A 12,375-nucleotide genomic window follows, 5' to 3' on the forward strand; every position below is an offset into this window, starting at 1 on the left:
AAGCCATTTTTAATATGGTTCTTGGTTCTCTTGATTATTGGGCTTTAACCATTTTTGATACCGGGCGTTGGGCCTTCTTGATACTTGTTTGTTCTTGGTGTGACGACATGATGTATTTATTGGGCGAGCCTTGTTATTGAATCTCTTGGAAATTTGTGCTATGAGCATTCTTGACACTTGGATCTTTAAATGTATAACTTGATAGAATGAGTTCCCTAAGTCTATATGGCCATAGTGTGAAGTCCCCTAAATGCATGAATGTGTCCTAAATGACTTTAAAGAAGAATGTTGACTTATTGTCTAAATGATTTGTTGAATGAATAGCTTATGTTAATGAAGTGAGTTACTTAGTATGTTACCTTGAAGCATGATGGTTCTTGTCTATAGTAGCCTTGAGGAACACTTAGGTGTGTATGAAGAGGTTGTATGGGCGGCCACTTCATGTCTCACTCAAGTGTGTCTTAGGGTAACTTTAGATAAGGGTTCTTGGATGATAAAATGAGTTACATAGGGAAAATGTTGAGTATGTCTATAATGTGGTTAATGTCTTATATGTTGGTTATGTTCTATAATATGTCTAATATGTCAATATTCATGAAGTTTTACTAAAATGGCATAGGGCATGACTTTCAACCAAATGTCCTTTTTAGCATGTTTTTGCATGATTTCCATACTTGGTACTTATTTATACTAACCCCTTTCTTTCCCTTTTGACTAAAGTGTAGGGATTTGGAGATGTTGATATTCCATGGTTGATGGATAGGTTTCTAAGATGTTTGAAGATGAAGACTTGGTGAGTCCTCATATATTCGAGGACAATAACCAACATGTTCATTTATGTCATGTAGTTTTGTTATAGTTTTGAGTGGGCTTAGTCCCATTGTTGTATTCAAGTATTAGATGGTTTTGAGACATCTTGGATAAAGTCTAGAAAGTTTTTCGCTTGCTTTTTATTTAAAAGATGTTCTTTCGATTGTAAAGGAAGCATTAAATTTCTCCTCTATATTTTTTTTTGTATCGTATTTTAATGAATGATCCATGAGGCTTGTATTTGACCTCTTCGAGGTCGAATACGCCGGTTACGACTAGAGGGTGCTCTCGGGTCGTGACACAAGTAGAGACGGACCTCGCTCCCGTTCCCGGTACTTATCACAGAGTTGTGTAGACGGGCCCGTGTTACTAGAGATGAGCAGAGATGTGTTGAGGGGATGTCGAGGTGACACCCACCTCTTCTACTGACATCCGACGTATAGAGGCCGAGTACATGCGGGATGAGGCTGACACGAGGAGGGCAGCATCAGTGGATACATCCCCGAAGGTTGACATTGTCATATTACCTACAGAGGAACTTATTCCTACTCAGGCCAGAGGGCCCTCATTTACTTATGGCTCCTCTCTTTTAGAGATTCTGAGTACTTCGAATGTACCCCCCTCCCTATAGATCTTCTGTTGCTTCTGCTTCTGCCTCCCGACCTCCTATCAATCAGGCGATGCTTTACAAGATGGTCCATTTAGCCCAATTTACCGATGTGCGTGCCTCCCGGGTAGATGTCGTTATTCCTGGGATGATAGAGAGGGATATTGATGCTTTCTTAGCCCCCATTAGGGCTGAGATGAGAGAGTATGGTGTCTAGATCAAAAGACATAAGTTAGCGTTAGATGCCCTTATTGTGAGGGTAGAGGAGTGTGAGAAGGGCCAGGTTGCCACTAATGTTATCACGGCCTTGAATGCCAACATTGTTGAGCTGCGTAGATATGTGGACGAGCTGAAGTCCACTGATTTGTCCATGTTCTTTTGCACGGTGCAGATCCCGGATGTCCAGAGCACAGATATTCCAGCTTGTTCCGATGTGCCTCTGTCTACTACCAGAGATGAGACGAGAGCAGATGATGTTGATGCTGAGACAGATGAAGAGAAGCTTGGTGAGTGGGAGGAGACAGTGTATGAGGATTTGGATGACTTAGAGGGTGCCATGTTCGATTGTAAAGGAAGCATTTGAGGACAATTGTGTTTGGGTGGGTGAGGTATTTCCATACCTACCTCTTTTAGGTTGTTTTGTGAATATTGGGTTAATTTTTATTGTGTTTTTGTGAATATTGGAGATTATTGGTTTATATATATCTTGGTTGTTGAATTGTGGTTGTTAAATTATGGCCCACTGTTTTGATATGAAAATGGTTTTGAACCAAGTTTTAAAAAATTTGCCACCTCTTTTGTGTGTGATTGTGGTTCTTCTTGTGCAAATTTGAGTGTCGGTTGTGGTCAATACCGATGACTTGAATAGTACTATTAATTGAACAAAATGCATGTGCAACTACGATAAGGCAAACTAAGTTACATATGCAATATATGAAATTTTAGCATCTCGTTGTGACTAGCCTGTTATTGAATGAGTATTTTGTGATGAACATTGCACGCTAGCTAGAAAGTGTGGAGTCTTTTTTTATAATTGTATCAATGCCTTGTGTGGTGAGGTTACCTTGAACATTGTGCTTGATGACACCTAAAATTTACTCCGTTGGTCCGATTGATTGAGTGAAGCAAGCAATTGAAATGATCTTAGGCAAGAATTTTCAAGAGTGAACCAACTTGACAATATACCTCTTTGTGGCCAACCTTGTGAGATGTGTGAACCTTACTTGGCACATTTTTAAGCCTATCCTTTTCTTGGAAGAAACCTGAAAAACTTTGACTTCTTTGTCCCATCACCTTTAACCTTCATAAAGTATTAGATCGTTTGGATAGCCAACTTAGGCCAATGGCCTAAGTTGGGAGTGTGGTGAAAAAGAAGGAAAGTGAAGAAGTGTCAAAAATTCTCCCTTTGATGGATTGTTGTGAAAAAGATTGAACCCCTCCATGTAAAAAAAAGGAAAGAAAAGAAAAATACTGAAAAAGAGAAAAAAATTGTGAAATAAAGTGTGTGAAAAGAGTAAAAGAAATGGGGTGTCCGGTGATTCATGTTTGGTTCAATAATGGGGTGGATTATGATCATGTTTGAATGTGAAAGAGAAGAAGAAAAAGTGATTTTTCAGGCCATACTTTATGAAGGTAGAAACCACTAAGCCTAAATGACCATACATTTACACTCTGCCCCGTTACAAGCCTTAAAAAAACCTTTGTGATCTTGAGTGAGCTGAAACGAATGTTGATTGGAAAATAAGGGCAAGCCTATGGGTGGTGTCATGCATGTGTTCATATTTGTGAGTGAGAGAGTTGTATGTGATTCCGGGACTTTAAATTGTTGAGGAAATTCTGTGAATATGGAATCATCTTTGTTGTGAGGGCATTTGAATACATATGTTGAGCTTGAACTTGCATTTGCAGCAAAGCATTGTGAACTTGAGTACAGTTGATTACGGTAAGTCACAATTTAAAACTTCGAGTGCACAATTGATCATTGTATTTTTAGTTTGAACCTTTTGTGTGCATTTATGTGGAGTCTTAAGTAGCACTATTTGTAGACATTGCTCTTGACTTTTACCTGAGGACAAGCAAAAGTTTAAGTTGGGGGTGTTGATGAGTCCAAGATTTCGACTCATTTAGGGTTTTGTTTTGATAGTATAAGTGTCCTCAAATGCCTATTTTATGCTCTAAACTGATGTGAAAGTGTTGATTTGCAGCTATGAAGGCTAAGGACCAAGGCAAGGACACTATCGGGAAAAAAGGAACTAACAAGCTGAAGAAGTGAAGAAAAGTGATCCTGGTGATCGCCAAGACCACTCGGCGAACCGTTGAGTGGCTCTCTAGCTTGCCCAAAGTTCCAGCGTGTCAGCCCTGGGGAAGAACTAACTTGGCGACACGAATAGGTAGTCGGCAAATCGCCGAACGACTCCGCGATGGCAATCTTGATAGCCCAAAGTTACAGACCATGTAGGACTGATGGCCAATGCAAATTGGCAATGGAAAGGGGTGAAGAGCGAATTGCCGACCAGGTTGGCAAGGCTCGACTTACTTCCCCCAATGGCCTTTCAGGCCAAAAATTGGACAACTATAAATTGAAATTTTAAATGCAGAGAAAGTAGTTCTGATCCCCAAGTTTGAGAGTTAGAGTTTTCTCTCAGTTTTTGAGTTTTCATTGGGGTGTTGATATGTCTGAGATTTGGACTCATTTAAGGCTTTGTTTTGATAGTTTAAGTGTCCTCAAATACCTATTTTATGCTCTAAACTGATGTTAAAGTGTTGATTTGCAGTTATCAAGGCTAAAGAGCAAGGCACGGACATTACCAGGCAAAAAGGAACTAAAGTGCTGAAGAAGTGAAGAAAATTGATCCTGATGATCGCCAAGACCACTCGGCAAACCGCCAAGTTACTCTTTAGCTCGCCCAAAGTTCCAGCGTGCCAGCCCTAGGGATGAACCAACTTGGCGACAGGAATGGGCAGTCGGCAAATCGCCGAACAACTCCGTGGTGGCAACCATGATCGCCCAAAGTTACAGGACTTGGAGAACTAATGACCAATGCAAAGAGGCGATAGAAGGGAGCAAAGGGCGGACCGCCGAACCACTCAGCGAGGCACGACTTATTTCGTTGATTGGACTTTCAGGACAAAAAGTGGGTAACTATAAATTGAAATTCAAAAGGAATTTTGAGGAGTTCCAAATTGAGATCTAAGTTCTGATCCCCAAGTTTTAGAGTTAGAATTTTCTCTTAGTTTTTCATTTCCTATTGTAGACTTTGAGGGTTTCTAAGCTTAATTTTGAGGATTTGCAAGTAGGTTTTGGACTGAATCACTTTGGAGCATTGTAAAGGCTTGGATACTCTTTCCCAGTTGATGGCTAATCTAGTTGGTAATTGTTTTTATCTTTTTATGAAGCTTAGCTAAAACCCCAATTCTTGGGGTGTAATAATGTGATTATGGACTGAATTAGCTTATGGATATTATTATTTACTGATTTTATCGCTTAATTAAAGTGGTTTTAATTGATAGCTGTGTTTTAATCTATGAATTGTAGTTGCAAATGCATATCTAGCTTAGAGTTTTAGGATTGCTTGAGAAAGAGGCTTTAGAACCAAGGTTATTGATTGATGATTGTAGTTATTGGGTTAATATGGGTTCAGCTTGAGAAAGTGAATCCTAAACTCGATTCTACCTATCTAGCTCGAGAGAGAGTAGATGTATTAAGGTTTTGGGTTGTTTATATTGATAAGTTTGTTGATGTTCGAGAGAAATCACTTGAATCGTAGTAATTGTTTGACAGAAAACGATTACACCTATAGTCTAGACTACCCACTGAAGTTTAGCAATTTATTAGTAATTTCAATTACCCATATAGTGAAATTAGCCTTTAATCGATCACATCTCAAGAATTCCTCTGTATATTGTTATTTCCTCTGTTTTTATTGTGTTGTAGCTGATAATTGTTAATCCAAACTTCCCCATCTGACATTCGTTGTCACCCTTTATACTTGTTTACATGTTTTCGATAATTTCTATTCCTATTACCGAATAGACCACTTTATAACTTCACAACTGAATTTAAACATGTACCACTCCATGTGGGTTCGACCCCAACTCTTCGTTGGGTTTTATACTATTTAACAATCCGCTAAACCTAGAATCGGATGAGGTGTATTTGAGACATTGATCAAAGTCATGTCTTTAATGTCCTAGCTATCGGTGTGAAGAGTGTCACATCTATAATTAGGAGGCTACGACATTTATGAACTATCTCACTTATTTCATACTCTTTTTGTGCGATAGAGTTTAACTCTATAAAATTTCTTTCTAATTCGTGCTTGCGTGTATCTTTCAGATCATGCCTCCACGAAGAGCTGTCCACGATCATCCAGCTAGGATAAATTTTGATCCTCAGGATCAAGAGGTCCCCAATGCACCTGAAGTGCAACCCCAAGGAAAGGTCACTAATGCTAAGTTCCGGGATGCTATCCGGATGTTGAGTCAAGTGGTTACCAACCAATCTGGGCAAGAAAGAGGGAATCGACAGGATGTGGCTGATACATCTAGAATCCATGAGTTCTTAAGGATGGATCCTCCATATTTCACCGGTTCAAGTGACTGAGGATACGGAAAACTTTATGGAGGAATTGCAAAAAGTGTTTCAGGTGATGCATGTGGTTGATGTTGAGCAAGTGGAACTAGTTACATACCAACTGAAGAGTGTTGCTAGAGTATGGTATGATCAACGGAAGAAGAGTAGAGCAAAGGGTGCACCGATTAAAAGCTGGGTTGTGTGCGAAGAGGCCTTCATGAGGTGTTTCTTTCCCGTGAACTAAGAGAGGCAAAGGTAAGGGAATTCCTCACTCTTAAGCAGAAATCTATGAGTGTACATGATTATAGCCTTAAGTTCACTCAACTTTTCCGTTATGCTCCGGATATGGTTGTTGATATGAGGAGTAGGATGTGTTTATTTGTGTCTGGGTTGTCTCGTCTGTCGAGCAAAGAGGGTAAGGCTGCAATGTTGATAGGGGATATGGACATAGCAAGGTTGATGATCCATGTGCAGCAGGTTGAAGAAGATAAGCTGAGAGATAGAGAAGAGTTTCAAAACAAGAAGGCCAAGACAACAGGAAATAAGTCCAGACAGCAGAAGAGTAATGCAAACCGGTTGTCTTTCTAACAAAAGCAAAATGGACCTGCTCTATCGTCTGCTAGTGCACCTGCACCAAGGAATAGAGGTGAGTTCACGAATCAAAATTCTCAGAACTTTAGAGCTAGACCTGCACAGTCTCAAGGTAGTGTGGCACAAGGAGGTAATGGGACTCCTGCATTTGCTAAGTGTAGTAGGAACCACCCATGACCGTGTCGTGATGGCTCCACTGGTTGCTTCAAGTAAAGTCAGAATGGTCACTTCATGAGAGAGTGCCCAAAGAACAGGCAAGGGGGTGCTAATGGGGGCAATAGAGCCCAATTTTCTTCAGTGGCTCCGCCAGAGAGAGTTGCACCTAGAGAAGCTACTTCAGGGACAGCAGAGGGGCAAACCATCTGTATGCTATCACTAGTTGCCAAGAGCAAGAGAATTCGCCAGATGTTGTCACTCGTATGATCAAAGTCTTTAATTTTGATGTATATGCATTGCTAGATCCAGATGCGAGTTCGTCTTTTTTTACTCCATACTTTGCTATGAATTTTGATAATCTTCATGAGAAACTTCTTAAGCCCTTCAGTGTTTCTACTCCTGTTGGTGAGTCTATTCTAGTTGAGAGAGTTTATCGTGATTGTGTCATTTTCGTCAATCACAAGGACACCATGGTTGACTTAGTCGAGTTAGACATGGTAGATTTTGATGTTATTCTAGGTATGGACTGGCTTCATGCTTGTTATGCCACAGTTGATTGTAGAACTCGAGTAGTTAAGTTCCAGTTTACAAATGAGCCAATTATTGAGTGGAGGAGTACTTCAGCAATGCCTAAGGGTCATTTTATTTCATACCTTAAGGCGATAAAGTTGGTTTCCAAGGGGTGTAACTATCACTTAGTCCGAGTTAATGACTCTAATAGTCAGTTCAAGTTGTGAGTGAGTTTCAAGAGGTCTTTCCAGATGATATTCCTGAAGTCCCTTCGGAGAGATAAATAGACTTCGGTGTAGATATCCTTCCTGATACTAGTCCTATCTCTATTTCTCCATATAGACTGGCTCCACCTGAGTTAAAAGAGTAGTTGAAAGATCTCATTGAAAAAGGCTTCATTCGACCAAGTGTCTCACCTTGGGGAACTCCAGTCTTATTTGTGAGGAAGAAAGATGGTTCTCTTAGAATGTATATAGATTAACGTCAGTTGAATAAGGTTACTATCAAGAATAAGTATCCTCTTCCGAGAATTGATGATCTTTTTTTATCAACTTTAGACAAGAATTGATGATCTATTTGATTAGCTTCAAGGTGCCACTTTCTTGTCTAAGATAGACTTGAGACTAATAGAGAGTGATATTTCAAAAATTGCATTCATGACCCACTATGGTCATTATGAGTTTCTAGTCATGTCTTTTGGTTTGACTAATGCTCCCGCAACGTTCATGGACCTTATGAACATAGTTATTAAGCCTTGTCTTGATAAGTTTGTTATTGTATTCATCGATGGCATTCTGATTTATTCAAGGAATGAGGAAGATCATGCTAGTCATCTCAGAGTAGTTCTTCAAACTCTCAAGGATAGAGAGTTGTATGCTAAATTCTCTAAGTGTGAATTTTAGCTTGAGTTTATGCCATTCTTAGGCCACACTGTTTCTGGCGAAGAAATTTGAGTTGACACTCAAAAGATTGAGGCAGTGCAGAATTGTCCTAGACCCACATCTCCAACTGATATTATAAGTTTCTTAGGATTGGCTGGTTATTATAGGAGGTTTGTCGAGGGGTTCTCATCTATTTCATCCCCATTGACTAAGTTGACTCAGCAGACAGTAAAGTTTCAATGGTCTGAAGCTTGTGAGAAAAGCTTTCAGGAGTTGAAAACTAGGTTGACTACTGCCTAGTGTTGAACTTACCAGAAGGTACACAAGGCTTTGTTGTGTATTGTGATGCATCCATAGTTGGACTGGGTTGTGTATTGATGCAAAATGGCAAGGTTATAGCTTATCCGTCCAGGCAGCTTAAGATTCACGAGAGGAATTACCCAACCCATTATCTAGAGTTACTTGTTGTAGTGTTCGCTTTGAAAATATGGCGTCACTATCTCTATGGTGTTCATGTCGATGTGTTCACCGATCATAAGAGTCTTCAGTATGTATTCAAATAGAAAGAGCTTAATCTCAGACAAAGAAGGTGGTTTACTCAAGGATTATGACATTAGTATTCTCTATCACCCAGGTAAGACTAATGTTGTTGCTGATGTTTTAAGCAGGTTATTTATATGTGGTATTTCCTATGTTAAGGAAAGCAAAAAAGAGTTATCCAAAGATGTGCACAGACTTGCATGATTAGGAGTCCGGTTATTGTATTACAATTAAGGTGGAGTGGTGGTGATGAATGGGACCAAGACTCTGTTTTGCTTGATTGAAGGCAAATGTTCATAAGCAAAAAGTGATGGCTTTTGAACAAAGGGGAGATGGTGTATTGAGGTATCAAGGTAAATTGTGTGTACCAAAAGTGGATGAACTTCAAAAGAGGATCATGGAGGAAGCTCATAGCTCTAGATACTTTATACATCCGGGTTCACAAATATGTATCGTGACTTGAGAGAAGTCTATTGGTGGAATAGTATGAAGAGAAGTATTGCACAGTTCGTTGCTAAGTGCCCGAACTGTCAACAAGTCAAGGTAAAGCACCAGAGGACCGGTGGTATAGCTCATGGAAGTGGGAGATAATCAATATGGATTTCATTACAGGTTTACCGCGGTCTCGCAGACAACATGATTCAATTTGGGTGATTGTAGATCGAATGACTAAATCATCCCATTTCTTACCGGTAAATACAACTTTTACAGCAGAGGATTAGGCCAAGTTATATATTCAAGAGCAGACTTTATGGAGTTCTGGTGTCCATCATTTATCCTGATGCTCCGCCAGCCATTTCTCATGCTGAACAGGCTATGGGGGGATCTGGATCTAGCCTTGCGATTGGGGCCGCCGAGCCCAACAAAAGAGGCTCTCGAAAGAGAGCGCTGTGTGAGTTATAACTAGGAAGCAAGCGCCGCAAAGGGTTGACAGGGCAGCTCGGGTGGTAAAAAAGGAGATGGTACCAAAGCGGGAGGCTCGTAGACGCTACTAGTGCAATGACTAGTCTAATCTCTTTGAACCGCGGTGAACCCTCAAACGACCTATCTAAGATTAGGGGGGATCCTCAGTAGTGGTGACCCTTTCACTCTTCCACGGACTGATACATGTACCGAATGCTCATACGGGAAAGTTGACTCCTGGGTCTGGAACCTGGGGGGTTGCTCTGAGAAATCCTTTCTTTCTCGTCCACCCGCGAAAGTCACTGAATGGCTCAGTACAGTCTCTGGGCTTTTCTGCGCTTTCATTGGATTAGTTTCCAGATAGGGAAGAAGGGTAGCACCATCCCGGGTGTTAGGATATATTTGTAATGTAGTAATATTATGTTAATAAAAAACACATGGAGTCATTTTTGCATCCTTGCATCAATACCCTAGCACCGGGTATCCTTAACGCCTTCAGATAGAGGTGCGCAATTCACTGCACAATTTTGGAAGTCTTTCCAGAAAGGTTTGGGTTCCAAGGTAAATTTGAGTACTGCTTTTCATCCTTTGACAGATCGTCAAGAAGAGCGTACAATTTAGACTTTAGAGGATATATTGTGTTAATTTGCATGTTGGCATTTTGAGTAGGGTGTTAAAGGTTACCACCATTAGTCTACTTAGAGTAATCTCATTCGAGGATGAATGTTCCCAAGGGGGAGATATTGTAACACCCCGCCTTAGAAAGAGCTAAATTTAGAAAGAACTAATTGGAAAGAGCCAAATCTGAAAATTTTACAATTTATGCTTAAGTTGTGAGTTTTGGGTCAACTTCAAACGACCATAACTTTTGGTACATGATGAGTTAGGTGGCTCATAAGATGTCAAATGAAAGGTCTTTCAATCATCTATCCAACGCCATCGAGTTTGCTAAGTTTCGAGTTCGGATGAGGGAGATATGCCCGTTAGAAGTTAGCATGCCTAGTTAATGAAAGTTACCCAAATTAATGAGGGGTATTTTGGTCTTTTCCTTACCCCATCATCAAATTAAAATGAATTTAGTAATATTTTGGTGTCAAATCTTATTTGGGTCTTTTAAAAATCCCAAATACCCTTAGGGTTTTTAAAAGAGTTCAAGAAGAGGAAAAGAGGAGAAAAGAGGAAATGTTCAAGGCGTTCGTCAAGATTCGTGAGATTTGTCGAGGGATTACGCCAAATCGAGGTGTGTAGGTTTTCATAGTGTTGGGTTCGTTCACCCACATGCCAATCATGATATACATATTCGAATCCGTCCATAAAGATTGATGAATTTAAGTTCTTGATGAGTGTTCTTGAAGTATTGCTTCCGTTCTTGAATTAGGATAGGTTTGATAAGTTCTTGAAATAATTGTATTGAGTTTGAGAGTTGTATTTGAGTAGATTCTCGTGTACTTGTATTGGGTAATTGAATTTATGGAAAATTTGAGAAAAGAAATCAATTCTAGACAAATTAGGGTCAGAAAATGAGAAGAAAAATTTGTCTGAAAGTTCTGGAGGAGGGCTGGGGAAGCGTGCCCCAGACACGCCATAGGGGCTGGGAAGGCGCCCCAAAAGTGCGCCATTTTGAGGTCTCTAAAGTTTAGGGGTTGATGCCTAATGAGTCCACGATTTGGACTCATTTAAGGCTTTATTTTAATAAATTAGTGTCCTCAAATGCATATTTTGTCCCAATAACTGATGTAAATCCTTGAATTTCAGGTATTTGGACTTAGGGATAAAGCATGGACGCTATTAAGCAAAAAGGAACAAGGCAGCTGAAAGAATGAAGAAAAGAAGGCCTGGGGATTGCCTAAACCATTGGGCGAGTCGCCGAATGGCCTTAGTCTCGTCTAATGTTCCAGTGTACCAAGTCCTGAAGGAGAAATCAAGTCGGCGATAGAAAGGAGAAGTCGGCCAGTCGCCGAATAGTTCCGCGATGTAGTGCCTTATCGCCCAAAGTTACAGAACTTCAAGGATGCTGAAGGCAAAAGCAAAACGGTGATACAAATGACCAAAGGGACCAAAGGGCGGATTGCCGAGTGGTTCGGCGATCCCGACTTATTGCGCCGAGTGGTCCTTCGTAGCAAATTTTTTGACAACTACAAATACTTGTTTGAATTTTTAGTTTAGTATGCAATTTTAGAATATCAAGTTTATTATTCAGTTTTAGAGCTTAGAATTGAGTTTTGGAGACATATTTCCTTAGCTTTGAAGATTTGAAGATTTCCATTTCTAAGAAATTGGAAGCGGGTGTTGAAGATTCTTCATCTTAGACCTTTGATGGAAACACAGTTGATGGAAACACAACTCGGTAAGGATTTTTACCTTTTTACTATGTCTAGCTAAAACCCCAATTCTTGGGGTGTGATTATGTGATTATGGGTTGATTTAACTGCTGGGTATTGTTAATTGATAGTGTATTTGTTGTTTAAAAGTGATTTCGTTTAGTAGTTGTGGTTGAATTTAATGGGTTGTAGTTGCAAATACAATCTTAACTTCGTGTTTTTGGCTTGCTCGAGAGAGAGGTTTCAAAACCAAAACTACTGAATCGATGGTCTGTGGGTATTGGGTTGTCATGGGTTCAGCTCAAGAGAGTGAATCCTAAACCCTTTTCCACACATTCAACTCGAGAGAGTGAATGGACTAAAGCGAAGGCTGTGCTTAATTACTGCTTATTGGTGTTCGAGAGAAACCAATTTGATTCGGGGTAAATTATTCAAGAGAAAGTTTACCCCCACTAAAGTCTAGCTTATTCACTAATTTGCAGC

The sequence above is a fragment of the Solanum tuberosum genome, unplaced genomic scaffold, assembly GCF_000226075.1.
Source record: "Solanum tuberosum cultivar DM 1-3 516 R44 unplaced genomic scaffold, SolTub_3.0 scf00196, whole genome shotgun sequence".
NCBI lineage: Eukaryota > Viridiplantae > Streptophyta > Magnoliopsida > Solanales > Solanaceae > Solanum > Solanum tuberosum.